Here is a 17,500-nt window from a genome sequence, read left to right on the forward strand (position 1 = left end):
CACAAGTGGTGTGCAGCATGGGAGCACTATAGTGGGAGGTGAGCGAGGACCAGAGGATCAGCAGAGCTGAGGGACCGGATCAGGAAAATCTAGCAATGTCACAAGTGGTGTGCAGCATGGGAGCAATATAGTGGGAGGTGAGTGGGGACCAGAGAGAGAGGATTGAGGGGCAGAGGATCAGCAGAGCTAGGGGGACCGGATCAGGAAAATCTAGCAATGTCACAAGTGGTGTGCATCATGGGAGCAATATAGTGGGAGGTGAGTGGGGACCAGAGAGAGAAGATTGAGGGGCAGAGGATCAGCAGAGCTGGGGGACCTGAGCAGGAGAATCTAGCAATGTCACAAGTGGTGTGCAGCATGGGAGCAATATAGTGGGAGGTGAGCGAGGACCAGAGAGAGGATCAGCAAACCAGAGGATCATCAGAGCTGGGGGTTAATACTGAGTGGAGGATAGGGTCGCCACTTCCTCCCTGTAAAACCAAACACATTAATTACATCGTTTCTGAGGCCAATTTAATTTCAGATAAGGTACTAGAGGAGTTTAATTACCACATTAATCAACCACAGAATCTGTGTAACCACTTGCCCTCCAGAGGATTTACCCCTCTTCCTTACCAGGCTATTTGTGCATTACGGCGCTGTGTTACTTTAACTGACAATTGCGCAAAAAAAGCTGACAATTTTGAAAAAAAAAATAATAATATTTTTGACTTTTTGCTATAAAACATATCCAGTCAATTTAATAAAAATCAAATTTCGTCACAAATTTAGGCCAAAATGTATTCTGCTCCACGTCTTTGCTAAAACAAAAATCCCAATACGTGTAAATTAATTGGTTTACTTGAAAGTTATAGTGTTTACAAATGGCGGTATATATACTGGATTTTTTTTTATACTAGTAATGGCGGCGATCTGCGACTTATAGTGGGACTGCGGCGGGCATTCTGACACTAGGGGGAGGGGACCTGACTAACTGCCACTGACATCCCCACTGACACGAATACAGTGCTTATACAAAGCTCTGACACTGTACTAATGGCACTGGAAGGTGTTAACATCTTGGGTGATCAAAGGGTTAACTGTGTGCGGTTTTACTATTTTGTCTGTGTGTGCTTTACTATGTAAGCACGCTGCTTTGTATTGCTCTGCTATGCAGGACACTACAAAGCAGCGTGCTGGTGCCGACAGGGGAGAGATCTGTATTGTTTACATACAGACCTCTCCTCTTTCGGTGTGCCTCAGCAATTGCCGGGTGCTGGCGGGGAATCTCTGTCCAGGACCTGGTGATTGACAACTGTAGCCAACAATGACGGTGCGGGTAGGGCGGCGGGTGCGCGCACACCCCACCCGAAAATACAAAATCACATATATACACGTGATTTTCCGCATCCTTGCCACCCTGTAGCAGTAGTTCTGCTATAGAGCGGTAGGGAAGCGGAGAATTAATATGTTGTCGGTTTTAAAGGGATAAGGTGACAACCCTAGTGGGGGGGGGGGGGAATCAGCAACTTTGGGTTACTACTGAACAGGAGATCAGCAAAGCTGGAGGTACTACTGAGCTGGGGATCTCCTGAACAGGGGTACTAATGAGCTGGGGATCTGATGAGTTGGGGGTACTACTGAGCTGGGTTTCTACTGGGCCCCTTTAAAACAAATTGACACAGGACATTTCCCAAGCTTCAGAAAAGCATCAAAAACACATTGAAGTGGTAGGCACTGTGTTAAAGTTGAAGCAAATGTAAATGAGCCCCAGGGGCGGACTGACCATTTGGAAACTCGGGCACTGCCCAAGGGCCCAGGGTCAGTAGGGGGCCCCATGAGATGCCCCTGGTACCTTTTTCATAGGCTTGAGTTTGGGCAAGGACACAGGGGCCCCATGAGTTGTCAGTCCGCCCCTGATGAGCCCTAAGAAAATCTAGCCTCTGACTAAGGATGAAGCACCTATAAACACTCACCAGACACTTTATTAGGTACACCCGCTCAATTGCTTGGTAACACAAATTGCTAATCAGCCAATCACATGGCAGAAACTCAATGCATTTAGGCATCTAGACCTGGTGAAGACGACTTGCTGAAGTTCAAGTTCAACATCAGAATGGGGAAGAAAAGGGAATTTAAGTGACTTTGAATGTGGCATGGTTGTTGGTGCCAGACGGGCTGGTCTGAGTATTTCAAAAACTTCTGATCTGCTGGGATTTTCACGCACAACCACCACTAGGGAAATCAAGACTCATTAGACCAAGCAATGTTTTTCCAATTTTATATTGTCCAAATTGTAGCCTCTGTTTCCTGTTCTTAGCTGACAGGAGTGGCACCCGGAGCAGTCTTTTGCTGCTGTAGCCCATACGCTTCAATGTTTGGCGTGTTGTGCGTTCAGAAATGGTATTCTGCATACCTTGGTTGTAATAAGTGGTTAGAGTTATTGTTGCCTATCATCTCAAACCAGTCTGCCCATTCTCCTTTGACCTCAACAAGGCATTTTCATCCACACAACTGCCACTCACTGGATATTTTCTCTTTTTCAGACCATTCTCTGTAAACCCTAGAGATGGTTCCTAGAGGATCACAAGTTTTGAAGTGCCTTTGAGCTGGTGGATCATTTTATCAATAAAGGACATACACTCATCTGCCACTTTCTTAGGTACACCTTGCTAGTGCCAAAAAATATCCCCCACACCATTACACTACCACCAACCTGAACTGTTGATACAAGGCAGAATGGATCCATGCTTGCATGTTGTTTTTTTTTTTGTTTACAAACGATTTTATTGTACAAGAGTAGACAGTAGAACAACAGCACACTTTAAAAGTGATATTGTCAGCAAAAACAAGGCACTTTTGAAAAGTACAATACATAAAGGTATATTAACATAACAAAGAAGATAAGAAAAAAAAGAGGAAGTTACAAGTGCATGAAGTACGTAAACGACAAAGTAGGTTAGGTGATACACCTGTCAATAGTACATGCCAGCCAACTTTTACTGGGGATGTTATTAAGCATGTAATAAGTGTCTGCAATCTCTCCATGACTCCCATTTTTTATCGTATAAGTGCAGCTTATCCAGTAGGGTATAATGAATGCGTTCCATAAGCATTACAGTGTCAATTCTGTGTAAAACGGAGTCTAAGGGTACAACATTGGACCTCCAATGTAGGGCAATAGACCATAAAGTGGCAATACATAATGTGTGTATCAATCTCAGATTGGCATCAGAGACCCCTGGGATATGGGCCCCCAACAAACAGGTCTGCATGGACAATCGTATCGGGGCGCCCGACAATAAGGTAGCGACCTCAGAAATCCTACGCCAGATCAAAGATATGGTCGGGCAATCCCAAAATATATGAACCAAAGTACCCGTGCAGTCGCAGCCCCGAAAACATAGAGGGGACGTTTGTGGAAACAGTACATGTAGTCTTGACGGGGTATAATACCATCTGGTTAGAACTTTAAGGGCCGTCTCACGAACCGAAAGAGATCTAGAGCTCTTGCATATATTATCCACCATGGAATCCCAATCCTCATCCGAAAAAGTGATGCCACAATCCTCCTCCCATTTTCGTCTGTACAAAGGGGGAGCATGAAAAAGACAGATCAAAAATTGGTGATAAAGATTTGAGATAAGACCCCTACCCCTGGGAGAGTCACGGCTGACACGTTCAAAAAAGGAAATCGGAGAGGATGGGGCAAGGCCAAAGTGCGCTTTAAAAAAGTGCCTAATCTGTCTATAACGAAGGTACTCGCGAAGAGGAACATCAAACAACACGCGCAGCATATCAAAGGTAATATAAGATCCTCCTCTTTGGAAATCAGACAATCTGATAAAAGATCGATCATACCACCAACGAAACATATGAGGGGAAGAAAAGGCTACAACAAAAGTAGGATCCCCAAAAAATGACACACCTGGGGGAATAGAAGAGACTAAACCCAATTTAGATTTGTGTTTGGACCAAAGCGTCAGTGAGTGAGTCACTATGGAGTTATGAAAAACAGTCGATCGGGGGGAGATGTTAGACCATAAAATTCCCGGTAAATAAAAAGGGCGTATCGACTGAGACTCAAACTTGATCCACGGGATTTGAGAGTTAATAGTAGCCCATTGTGACAATTGCGCAAAGCGAGCCGAGAGATAATATAGCCAAACGTTAGGAAGACCGAGACCTCCCGACCGTTGTGAGCGATACAAAATGGATGAGGCAAAACGTGGATGCTTATTTCCCCAAATAAAATTATTAATAGTCCGCTGAAAATGATCCAAAAAGGTTTTTGAGACCGGAACTGGAAGTGCTCTAAAAAGATAAAGCAATTTGGGCAAAATATTCATTTTAACCGCCGTGACTCTACCCAGAAAGGAGATATGATAACCGTGCCAGATCTTCAGTAGAGTAGAGAGACGCGATACACATGGTGGATAATTAGCCGCAAATATATCCGAGTATCTGGGAGTGAGGTTAATCCCCAGATAGGATATCCTGTCCTTGACCCAGCGAAATGGGAAAGAACTACGGAGAGATGCACTTAGGGAGTCAGGAACATTAACAGGCATGACCACAGATTTGGTAAAATTAACGGTGAGACCTGACACTTTGGCAAAATCGTTCAATACAGCACACAAGTTAGGTAAAGAAGTCAACGGGTTAGTAATAAAAAGCATAACATCATCAGCATACATGCTCAATTTAAAATGTGAAACTAATAATGAATAGCCAGAAATATCCGAATGTGATTTAATCGCCAATGCCAAAGGTTCCAACACCAGCGCAAATAAAAGGGGTGAAAGAGGACAGCCCTGGCGGGTACCTCTACCCAATGTAAAGAAGTCAGAGTTACAGCCAGGAAGCCTAATTCTCGTTTTAGGAGAGTCATACAGGGCATGTATGCCTGCCAAAAACCCCTCACTAAAGCCCATTTTCTGTAGCAAGGAGAACAAGTAGGGCCAAAGAACACTATCAAAGGCCTTGTTTATATCCAAACTCATCAACAGAACCTCTTTGGAATGTAAATTGGCGTCTTGAATAACATTTAGAGTGAGACGAATGTTATCAGTAATAAATCTGTCGGGAATAAAACCCGACTGGTCTGGAGAGACCAAAGAGGAGATGATAGGGGCCAACCGGTCCGCCAAAATACGGCTAAATATCTTTAGATCATTATTCATGACTGAGATTGGTCTATAGTTTTGTGGCAAACAGTGGTCCTTCTGTGGCTTGGGTATTAGAGACATGTTAGCCAATAACATCTCCTCAGGGAACTTACCCCCCTGCAAAACATCATTAAATAAAGTTATCAAGTATGGAGCCAATGTAGAGGCAAAATGTTTATAATAGCTAGCGGTAAATCCGTCAGGACCCGGCGCAGTAGAGCGCTTGAGCGCGCCTATCGCACATGTTATTTCCTCTAAAGTACAGGGGGCATTAAGAGTGACAATCTAAGAGGGTGTAAGGGCAGGGAGGGGTATAGAGTCCAGCCAAGAGTCCGACAGAGGGACAGAATCCGACTGCGGAGGAGCTAGTAGTTTTGAATAAAAATGTTCGAAAATACCCAAGACTTCCTGAGGTAGAGATGAGATAGCACCCGAATTTGTGCGTAATTTATACACGTGTGGGGGGCGCAGAGAGTGGTTCAACTTCCTTGCGAACATGGTAGATGCCGAGTTACTATGTAATAGGAATGAGGCCTTCGACCAGCGAAGGGCCTTTTCAGTTTTTTGGGAAAGCAGGGCATTCAGTTCCAAGCGCTTTTGGGACAGTAGCTGTTTATTAAGCAGAGATGGATTAGCGACATGGCTTCTATAGTGTGCTTCTAATTCTCGGGTTAGAAGTAGTATTTGCTGCCAACGTTTTCTATTTCTGGATGAGGCCATGGAGATAAGTCGGCCACGTAGGACCGCCTTGTGGGCTACCCAGAGTGTGGCTGGGGAAATATCAGGGGTTAAATTAGATTGAAAATATTCCTGAATAGATGTAACCACTTCCTGGCGAGAGTCGATATCGGTTAGCATAGAATCATTAAGTCTCCAAGAGAAAGGAGTAGGTGCCAATCCCACAAATGTGATAGATAAGGCCACAATACTGTGATCCGACCAGGGGCTCAAATGAATGCAAGCTACCCTAGAATTAGCTAGTAAAATTGGGGTACAATATATATAGTCTAGTCTAGCATAAGAGTCATGTGGGTGGGAATAAAATGTGTAATCCCTGGCTCCGGTGTTGTGCGCTCTCCAGGCATCCACCAACTGGAGGGTATCTAATTTCTTAGTAAGGGATTTTGGGAAAGCCTGGGAAGAATGCGAGGGGGAACTACGGTCCAAAAGAGGATTTGCCACCAGATTAAAATCCCCACCCACCAAGAGATGAGGGGACAAAAACCTATCCAGAGTACCAAAAAATTTTGAAAAAAAGGTAGCTTGAGCTGAATTCGGTGCATATACATTAGCAATAGTAAGTTCTCGACCTGAAAGGGTGCCTTTAAGAATGATAAACCTACTGTCCGGATCACGATACACATGTTGAACCTCAAAGGGGAATGAATTATGTAGAAAGATGGCTACGCCCCTACTCTTGGAGGAATGCAGGGTATAATACCCCTGCCTATAAGATCTATGAAAATATGTCGGGTGTTTTGCAGCTGCAAAATGTGTTTCCTGTAATAAGATAATCTTGGCTCCCAGTCGTTTATATTGAAGAAAGGCCGTTTTGCGCTTGTTTGGCGAATTGAAACCCTGGACATTATGCGAAATACATTGAATTACCATAGTAAACAGAGCTTATTACTATCATCATAAAAGTATACATTACAAAAAGATATCCCCTAAAATTAATTGGCTAGACATAGAGATCCGCAGGTCTATAGCAGACAGACGTACAGGTGGCAGAACCAGCCCAGGGGACCCCCCGGCCCCAAGATGGGGGCCATGATGTCCATAGACCGACACAACACAATCCTCATGCACTAAAGTGTTGAAAAAAGAGAAGACAAAAAACAATAGAGAGGAGATTTGAAGAGCTCCTACAAATAAGGTAACTAAAGAACATGGATCAGGCTGAAAATTTGTCATACCTGATAAAACAAAAAGTTCAAATATTAAGGGGCCAAATGGGCCCAAACCCTGTCTCCCTAAAACATGGAAAAAACGGAACTGCCACCCCTCAATCGGGCGGCGACACTTCCGGCCATGTCAGGAGGCAGGGTGGGGTAACGTGTCAAAGAGTTGTGGAACCATAAACCAATGGGCGCAATTAAGAGGGACCAAAGACCCTTGTTATACTTTAACTCGTCCAGCTATCAATGCAAGGCACACACATATTACTCAGGATTATAAAATTAACATAGCAGTAACCATAGAAATACACATCCTGACAGCGTAAGATGTAAGAAACAAAATCCCTGTGTCTCAATTCTCGGTAAAGTCATAAAAGACAATAGGCAAGACCAAGGACTGTCAAACAATAGGTAATAGGCAAGTGAGAATGGACCTATCAACCCGGATCCTGTCTGACTCTCCTTCTATCTCTCCGTGGAGATGGGGTATGCCAAATGGGAGAGACACGAGGGGTGGAGGGTGGACGTTGAGGTGATGGGGCATCCGCTAGGCCCAGTTTGGCCAAGATTGCTCTACCTTCAGAAGGAGATGTAGCTATATATGTGCTCCCATTATGTGGAACAATCAACTTAAAGGGAAAGCCCCATTTGTAGCGAATACGAGCTGAGAACAGGACCGTTGTGACTTCTTTCATTTTTCTACGCTTCTCCAACGTGGCCGGGGAAACATCCGGAAAGATTTGTAAGACCGAGCCTTCAAAGGAGATCGTAGGGGTATTGCGAGCAGCTCTGAGTATTTCCTCTTTGGTCAAAAAGTCCCTCATGCACAGGACAATATCCCTAGGTGGCTTGTCAGTAGGAGGTTTAGGGTGCAGGGCTCTATGGATGCGGTCACAGGCAAAAGACCCAGGGTCACGATCCGGGAGGAGTGATTGAAATAATTTGGTCACGATTAAGGAGAGGTCAGACATAGACTCCGGGATTCCCCTGATTCGCAGATTATTCCTGCGATTGCGATTATCAAGGTCCTCCACCTGCGCCTGTAGTTGAAAAAAGGCCGTTTGTAAATGATCATGCTCTCTGGAAAGTTCACCATAGGCCAGGCTAAGTTCATCGTGTTTGGTTTCTAAGCGGTCTGTCCTGGAGCCCAATGTGGCTATTTCCTGAGAGAGAACATTAGTGCTTTTATGCAATTCTGATTGAAATTTGGCGGCTAGTTTGGCGTACATAGATTCCAAGCAGGACTCCAAGTCTCCTTTTGTAAGTTGCTGTGTATTTTCACTGACCAAGGCCGATAAGGGAGCGGTGGTATCCTGTGTGGGATCGGACAGGGATGCTCGCTCTGTATTGACTGGAGACATGTTACAAAGCTCGTGTGCCTTAAGTAGGTATGTTGTGAGGGACTTCTGGGCTTGTCCCTTTTTTTTCTTTGTGGACGGCATACAGGGAGTCTCCTGGGGGTGATCAACTGAAAATAGGATAATGAATGGAGATTATAACCCCAGGGGACCTATAACGCCCAAAATAGGTTTAGGGTTGTAGTTACATGAATGCGGTTAGATTCATCTGCGAGAACATTATATTGTAAAGATAATTAGCAAGTCATGGAAGGGTAGAGAGGACATAGATCACAGTAACACGCAGATATAGCATACCGGAGCAGGATGATGGCACTAGATCCCAATCTAGGACACAAGAGGGACAAGTGGGAAGCAGAGGACCTCCAACACCAAGCACGGGGCCCTCCAGGGAGACACTCCACGGGGCAATATCAAGGCCCCAGTAGGCCTCTGAGCCCAACAGGGGCTGTGGTTACAGGAGATGGCAGGCTCCGGGGTCAGCAACGCGAGGCCCACTTCCAGGTCACTGCGGGGGGAGCTAATAATAAGAGGGCACCCGCATCCCCCACTCACTGTGACCAGATGGAGGCTCCAGACCGGTGATGTAGGCCGCCGCCACCGCGGGAAGCAGCAAGGCTCAGTGGCGTCTCTCCCCCAGTCCCAGCAATGCAGAGGGCGCCGCGGATGTCCCCAGGCGATCCCCCACAGCCCGGATGGCAGCAGGTGCGGATGGGAGAGCTGATGGGTGGCGCCGGAGCCCCAGGCCGCGGACGTCAGCCGCCACGAGGGGCGGAAATATCACCCGGGCTCCGACTCCCCGGGATCAGGGATACTACCCGGGTCCTCCGCCGGCACTCCGTGATCCGCTGCCGCACGGATGGCAGCGGACTTAAAAGCTCGGCACCGGATGGCAGCAGGTGCGGATGGGAGAGCTGATGGGCGGCGCCGGAGCCCCGGCCCGCGCGGCCGCACCAGGCCGCGGACGCCAGCCGCCACGAGGGGCAGAAATATCACCTGGGTTCCGACTCCCCGGGATCAGGGATACTACCCGGGTCCTCCGCCGGCACTCCGTGACCCGCCGCCGCACGGATGGCAGCGGATCTAAAAGCTCGGCACCGGAGCTCCGGATTATGCGGCCGCTCCGGTCGCCATCTCGGACACGCCCCCCTGCATTTTGTTTTTTGAGTTGAGTTACTGTTGTCTTTTTATCATCTCAACCAGTCTGCCCATTCTCCTTGGACATCAACAAGGTATTTTGGTCCACACAACTGCCGCTCATTGGATATTTTCTCTTTTTCAGACCATTCTCTGTAAACCCTAGAGATGGTTCCTAGATAATCGGCAGTTTTGACGTGCCTTTGAGCTGGTGGACCATTTTATCAATAAAAAGGACATACACTCATCTGCCACTTTATTAGGCACACCTTGCTAGTGCCAAAAAATATCCCCCACACCAATACACCACCCCCAACCTGAACTGTTGATACAAGGCAGGATGGATCCATGCTTGCATGTTGTTTTTTGAGTTGAGTTACTGTTGCCTTTTTATCATCTCGAACCAGTCTGCCCATTCTCCTCAGACATCAACAAGGCATTTTGGTCCACACAACTGCCGCTCACTGGATATTTTCTCTTTTTCGGACCATTCTCTGTAAACCTTAAAGGTGGTTGTGCATGACAATCCCAGTAGATCAGGAGTTTTTGAAATACTCAGACCAGCCCATCTGGCACCAACAACCATGCCATGTTCAAAGTCACTTAAATCCCATTTCTTCCTCATTCTGATGCTCGGTTTGAACTTCAAGAAGTCGTCTTCACCATGCCTAGTTGAGTTGATTGGCTGATTAGCAATTTGTGTTACCAAGCAATCGAACAGGTGTACCAAATAAAGTGGCCTGTGAGTACATAGAACCAAGGGGTTACTGGTAGAACCAAGGGGTTACTGGTAGAGCCAAGGGGTTACTGGTAGAGCCAAGGGGTTACTGGTAGAACCAAGGGGTTACTGGTAGAACCAAGGGCTAGCTGGACAGAACAGTACAGTTTCCGGGCAGCGTTCGCCCATTTCTGATTCTTTTTTGGAAGCTCACAGAACCAAGTTCTCACCCTCAGCATAATGACCTTGTATTAATACAAACATGTCCTCCACTTAGGTATCAGCACTACTTTCCCCGCTTTCAATCTATCCGCTTTGCCCCAGTTCTGTACTCTGTTCCAATGTTCCAGTCCTAATTGAAAAGCTTTGCTCTGTTCATAATGCTTAGAGTTAATTTATTTGTAGTGACACATAGCCGCAGGCGGAATCCAAGAGGCAAGGGTGCTGATTGTAAGGGAAAAATAGAGATGAATCTTGTAGCCAGGCACCGCGCCTCTCATTCCGATGATCATGACTCATAAAAATGGCATCAGCGTGTTGGCAGCATCTTGGTAGACAGAGAAAGAACAGCAATAAGCTTTATTTATTCAGTTAGTTGAAATGTCTCACTGCTTTTGTGGCAGTTGCCGGTTACCCCTTGATAAAGGTAACACATTGAAAGAATGCATGGTACACATGGGGCATGGTGGTCTTTTTTTCCAGTTTTTATTGGTTTTAATATTGTTAAAAAAAATTCAAATTTTTTTTTTTGCTCAACTTTCACTTATTTTTTATGTGTTGTATTGAACTGCATTTAGTTATTCTTGTTCTGCAGTATGCTGGCATCTAGTGGAGGCTTTCAGCCATTGCAACTTGTCTACTATGTGATTCAGTTTCTCCCTCCCTCCTGCTTGAGGCTGGGTTCACACCGATGCAGTTTGCATTTGATCCTTCTCTGCATTGCATTTTTGCACATTATTATTATACAGGATTTATATATTATTATTATTATACAGGATTTATATATTATTATTATACAGGATTTATATATTATTATTATTATACAGGATTTATATATTATTATATAGGATTTATATAGTGCCAACGGTTTGCTCAGCGCTTTACAATATAGTGGGAGACAATACAGCAACAATACAGTTCAATACAAGAGGGATTTGAGTGCCCTGATCCTTGGAGCTTACAATCTAGGAGGGAGGGGTGAGTGGTACAATAGGTAATAACTGTGGGGGATGGAGTGGTTGAAAGTGTAGAAGATTCCAGTATTAGCTGAGGGCGGGATAGGCTTCCCTGAAGAGATAGGTTTTCAGTGATCACCTAAAAGTAAGTAGAGTAGGCGGTAGTCTGATAGATTGGGGAAGGTAGTTCCAGAGGATGGGTGATGCCCTGGAGAAGTCTTGTAGACAAGCATGGGAGGAGGAGATAAGGGAGCTAGAGAGTAGGAGGTCTTGCGAGGAGCAGAGAGTATGGTTTGGGTGATATTTAGAGACAAGATCGGTTATGTAAGTTGGGGCAGTGCTGTGGACGGCTTTATGTGTCATTGTGAGGGCAGCACAGTGGCTAAATGGTTAGCACTTTTGCCTGGCAGTACTAGGGTCGTTGGTTCAAATCCCAACCACGGCACAACCTGACTGGAATTTGCATGTTCTCCCTCTGTGGGTTTCCTCTGGGTACTCCGGTTTCCTCCTACACACCAAAGACATGCTGGTAGGTTAATTGGCTCCTGTCTCAATTGTCCCTAGTATGTGTATGTATGAATGTGAGTTAGGGACTTTAGATTGTACACCCCTTGAGGGTTAGGGACTGATGTGAATGTACAGTATATATGTAAAGCTCTGTGTAAAATTGATGGCGCAATATAAGTACCTGAAATAAATAAATAAAAAAATTGTTAGTGTTTTGAATTTTATCCAGTGGACAATTGGGACATGCGTTTTTGATGCATTTTGAGGGTTTTTTTTTCTTTTTTTTCTTGTTGCTAGGAATAATTAAATTCAAAATGCAGCAAAAGCACTAAATGCTTGTCTTGTATTTGTTTTTTAAATTTTTCTTGTTGCTAGGCAAATCTGAAAATGCAAAACGCATAAAAAATGAGGCAAAACCACAAATGCATCAAAAACGCAATACATGCTTTTCTAAAACGCTTCCATTGAAGTCTATAGAACCAAAAGAGCAACTTTTTGTGTTCAATAAAGTCCCTGACTTACCAAAATACGCACCGGGTGAAAACGTGGAGCTGTGAACATGTCCCATAGGAAATCATGTTAAATTGACTGTAGTGCATTTCTGCAAAATGCTGCCGAAAACGCTTAGGTGTGAACCTAGGGTAAAGCTGGTTAGTTTAGTCCTAGCTAGACCCCCCCCCCCTCATTTCTTCCATGGTTCCTCAGTCAATGTTAGCTATTCGCAGGGGTATAGGAAGTAAACTATCATCTTACACTTCAAAAGACTGGAAAACATCCGCTGTACTGCAATTACCTGAAGTAAATTTGTGTTGCATTCAAATTCAATGTCTTGAAGGAAGACCGAGGGCTGGGCCCACAGATTCAGAGGGTACACGATGCCACACAGACACAGACAGCGGTTCTTTTAAAACAATTACGTTTACTGAACAGTTATAGTGATCATGTAGTTGAGCATACGTAAACAGAATGATAACAGCGCATAACCATACAGTAAGAATAATACTGTCTAACACTAACCCCGTATTTGCGGACTTTTCCCCAATGTCCAGAAAGCAGCCTGGCTGCGCCTGAATGTTCCTGAGCAAGATATAACGTTGGGGTGCACCCTAAGTATTGCACAATACTATTTGTAATCCAAAGGAAAGTGAAGTGTGTCTCTTGTAACTTTCTGGTATATCCAAAATGTCACTGACCATGTGTGGTGCGATGTGCTGTGGCAAAGCCGCACTTACGGTTCCCTGGCAGGCTCTTGGTGCTTTTCCCTGATCCACTCCCAAACCGGACCATACAGTCACTTGTTTCCTGGTCTCGTTGTGAATCTTCCCTAGGTGCCGTCGCCAGATTCCACTGTGAGCCGTAAATCCTCTTCCAGGCCCCACACAGATTCTCCAGACGTCCTCAGCATCCATCAGCCAGACCCAGACTTTACTTCCTCCTCAGCACAGGAACTTCTCCCCTTCCCAGAGGGTTTGTGATGCAGTAAGTAATTTCCTAATTGCAGCCTCAAACCTGTATTTACAGTTCACTATGACCATTCTGAGGGTCCTACTCAACCCCTAAATTAGCATTCATTAAACTTTATAAAGGTAAATAAGTATTGGTTCTGTCTTAGCAAACGTCTCTGCAAACTTGATTCTCGTACTTTGCTGCCATCTACTGACCAAAGAGCATATTACAGGCACATTATACTTTAACATTGGACATCAGTATTTATCCATGCGTCACACCCTTACAGTCTTATGGAAGAGTTAAGCTGCCTGTGGATAGTGACAAGTCGGCAAGTGGCCTTATTGTCCAATCAGACTAGGTCTAAGAAGGTGTGTCAATGCAAAAGGCGGCATTTAAAAACAAAAAATAATTATATTCTGATTTTAGAAAAAATGTATAAAATACAAAATATGCAGAAAGTAAATGTTTACATTATGTATTAATTTTCACCCAATAAACAAGCTATTTGCGCCTGGCCCCTCCCCCCTCCCACCAATCGAAGAAAGAAATGCAGCCTATGTGAAAATGACATTGTGCTCCCCCACCCCCCCTGCAGCTTTTCCTGCAGCCTACATGGTATTTCCCAAGATAGGATACTTGATGTTGACAAAAGTGAACCTACATAACGGGTGTAATGTCTACATAACGTGTGTAATGTCTACATAACGTGTGTTGAATTGGCCACTTGCAGTCTGCATCAGATTCTCATGTCTCAGGGTGACAACAGTCCAACTGGGAAACAGGTACAGAGCAGTATCACTGTATAACAGGAAAGGCCTTGAACAAGGACCTTTATAATGGGGGGATGTATAGCAGCTATATAGAAGTGGCCACACTGAGAGGACACAATATTTTCAGGTCTGGTGGCTTCCAGGCGAAGGAGGCAAGAGGCTTCTTGTGATGAGGGATGAAATTTGGGGACCCAACCTCTCCAAGGTTCACCAAGCAAATGAACCCTAATTGTCCAGTTTGCCCACCCAAATCCCTTTCTGTAAACAGCTGGTTATTCCAGGCAACATCATTGACCAAAATATGGTTATGAACATATTGGGTCAATGACATCACCTAGGATCCCCTGCCCTGTGTTTACTACATTGATGGCTCATCACTGGACACCATCATTGGTGATGGATTTGTATTTCTGGATGATATAATTGTCCTGTCCCATCCCATCCACCCCTGCCCTCCCTTTTTTGGCCACCAAGGCTGCCTACCTGGATAAGGATCTGGTAAGAGTATTAAGGAGAACCCCCCATACAACATTTTTCTCCAGTTTTTTAATGTCAAAGGACTACATCATACTATTCTGTAAGAGGCTTAAGAAAGAGAAATGCGTAGCCACACCGACTTCATGCCTCCGAGTGTCTGAAATCACATGACCTGTTCCCATGCTGTCTGATTGGCTTTCTAGCTTGTAAGTGCCTTTGAATCGGTGGATGATTGCACTTCTCAGACTGTTTTATCAATAAAAAGGACATACATTCATTGGACACTTCATTAGGTACACCTTGCTAGTGCCAAAAAATATCCCCCACACCATTACACCACCACCAACTTAAACTTTTGATACAAGGCAGGATGGATCCATGCGTTCCTGCTGGTTTTTGAGTTGAGCTACTGTTGCCTTTTTATCATCTCAAACCAGTCTTCCCATTCTTCTCTGACCTCAGACATCAACAAGGCATTTTCGTCCACACAACTGCCACTCACTGGATATTTTCTCTTTTTTGGACCATTCTCTGTAAACCCTAGAGGTGGTTGTACATGACAATCCCAGTAGATCAGCAGTTTTTGAAATACTCAGACCAGGGGCGGACTGACAACTCATGGGGCCCCCGGGCAATAGGGGATCATGGGGCCCCCGGGCAATAGGGGATCATGGGGCCCCCGTTTCCTTGCCCAAACTCAAAAAAGTCTATGAAAAAAAAGGTACCAGGCAGGGGCAGACTGACAACTCATGGGGCCCGCGGGCAATAGGGGATCATAGGGCCCCTGTGTCTTTGCCCAAACTCAAAAAAGCCTATGAAAAAGGTACCAGGGGCATCTCATGGGGCCCCCTACCGACCCCGGGCCCTCGGGCAGTGCCCGAGTTTCCAAATGGTCAGTCCGCCCCTGACTCAGACCAGCCCGTCTGGCACCAACAACCATGCCACGTTCAAAGTCACTTAAATCCCCTTTCTTCCCCATTCTGATGCTTTGTTTGAATTTCAACAAGTCGTCTTCACCGCATCTAGATGCCTAAATGCATTGAGTTGCTGCCATGTGATTGGCTGATTAGCAATTTGTGTTACCAAGCAATTGAAAAGGTGTACCTAATAAAGTGGCTGGTGAGTGTATAATACTGCACTTAGATTGCGCCCCATTTTTTTTTTCTCTTCCACTTTATAAGCAGCTTTAAGGCATTCTACAATCATGTAATTTTAAGGGTTTAAGGGGGGGGGGGGGCATAGCTTTAACATGATCTAATGACCATGCGGTTATGAAGGTAACCTCTGTTTATGCATGTTTTTCACAGTATGCTCCCTTTGAAGCTGCTCAGTTTTACTTTAATCCTTTTCCCCCACCATCTGGTGGCCCTTTAACCTCTGTGCCAGGGGCAGACTGACAATTCATGAGGCCCCCGGGCAATAGGGGATCATGGGGCCCCTGTGTCCTCGCCCACACTTAAATCACACCCACAAAAGCCTATGAAAGTTACCAGGGGCATCTCATGGGGCCCCTTACTGACCCCAGGCCCTCTGGCAGTGCCCGAGTTTCCAAAGGGTCAGTCCGCCCCTGCTCTGTGCACAAGTTTTCACACATTAAAAACTGCATTTTATGCTATGAAATGACATAACAGGCTTCCCAATCATGAGACCAATGTGATTAGCTGCCACGGTGGTCACATGGTTGGAAGCTCCCAATTGTACACAATGACCAGGAGCTGAGAGTGCGCATTGAGCACGCTGTCAACACAGAAGAGCAGTTCCCCATGGACGCATATCTATATATCTGTCAAGATATTTATTGCCATTGACCAGAATGCCATCTCAGTCTGAGCAGCTATGGGCAATAATATTGTTCCCTCTGAAAAAGCTGAGCTCAATTCCTCTTTTTAATTAAATGTAATAGTGCCAAATCCAAAGCAATCCCAACAAACGGTGAAAAAAAATATGATTTTCTAATTATAAATCAGCAGACACAGATTGGGGTCCTGTCACATAGTGGCCAAATATTCTTCGGATTCATGATATTATTACAGGATGGGAGGAAATGTTTGCAAATTTCATTTTTTAGTTCTGTAAATCATTTGACAAGCGGCGTTGTAGCAGTTTCGAAGTCTCTCGCCATATGGCATTTCTACAGAATTTCTTTAAGAAAATTGGAGTTTCTGCATGCATTGAATGGATGGATATCTTGTAGCCTACAGTAAGGCTAAGAGAATATAATTCCTTTCAGGGGCGGACTGACAACTCATGGGGCCCGTATCCTTGCCCAAACTCAAAAAAACCTATGAAAAAGATACCAGGGGCATCTCATGGGGCCCCTTACTGACCCCGGGCCCTCAATAAGGGATCATGGGGCCCATGTCCTTGCCCAAACTCAAAAAAGCCTATGAAAAAGGTACCAGGGGCATCTCATGGGGCCCCCTACTGACCCCAGGCCCTCGGGCAGTGCCCAAGTTTCCAAATGGTCAGTCCGTCCCTGGTTCCTTTATTGCCTAGTGCCTAGGGATCAATCATCATCATCATCCTGTCCATCTCTCTTGAAGTGATCCGTGGAGTTGCGAAGCTATGAAGATCTAAATCCAATCACTAACATTTTATATAAGCTCTACCTTGTTAATGTAATTTGAAAGGTTTCTTTCCATCTTTTTATTTTTGCAGCTTCCATTAGGGAATACCTGGAGTTCTTACTATGACGATCTTTGTTCAGACAACTCATGTTATGGATGACAACTGTCTACCAATTGTGTCATGGACCCTTGCTGGGGACTAGAAGCAGCTGTGCCACCAAACATTGGGCAGGCATGGTCCACCATTATCATGAAGCCGGCCCTGAGCAGTCAAAAGGGAGTGCATGTAGATGGGAA

At 45.2% G+C, this 17,500-nt stretch overlaps 1 protein-coding gene across 7 annotated transcripts in view; it reads left to right on the top strand.

Moving 5' to 3' along the window:
* The window catches only part of LRRC4C (leucine rich repeat containing 4C), a 1,157,007-nt gene that overhangs the window by 424,039 nt on the left and 715,468 nt on the right, over window positions 1-17,500 (top strand). The window lies entirely within an intron of this gene.

This window comes from Staurois parvus, unplaced genomic scaffold (assembly GCF_062004578.1).
Source record: "Staurois parvus isolate SC_StPar_1 unplaced genomic scaffold, SC_StPar_1.0 ptg000184l, whole genome shotgun sequence".
In the NCBI taxonomy this organism is placed as follows: Eukaryota; Metazoa; Chordata; class Amphibia; order Anura; family Ranidae; genus Staurois; species Staurois parvus.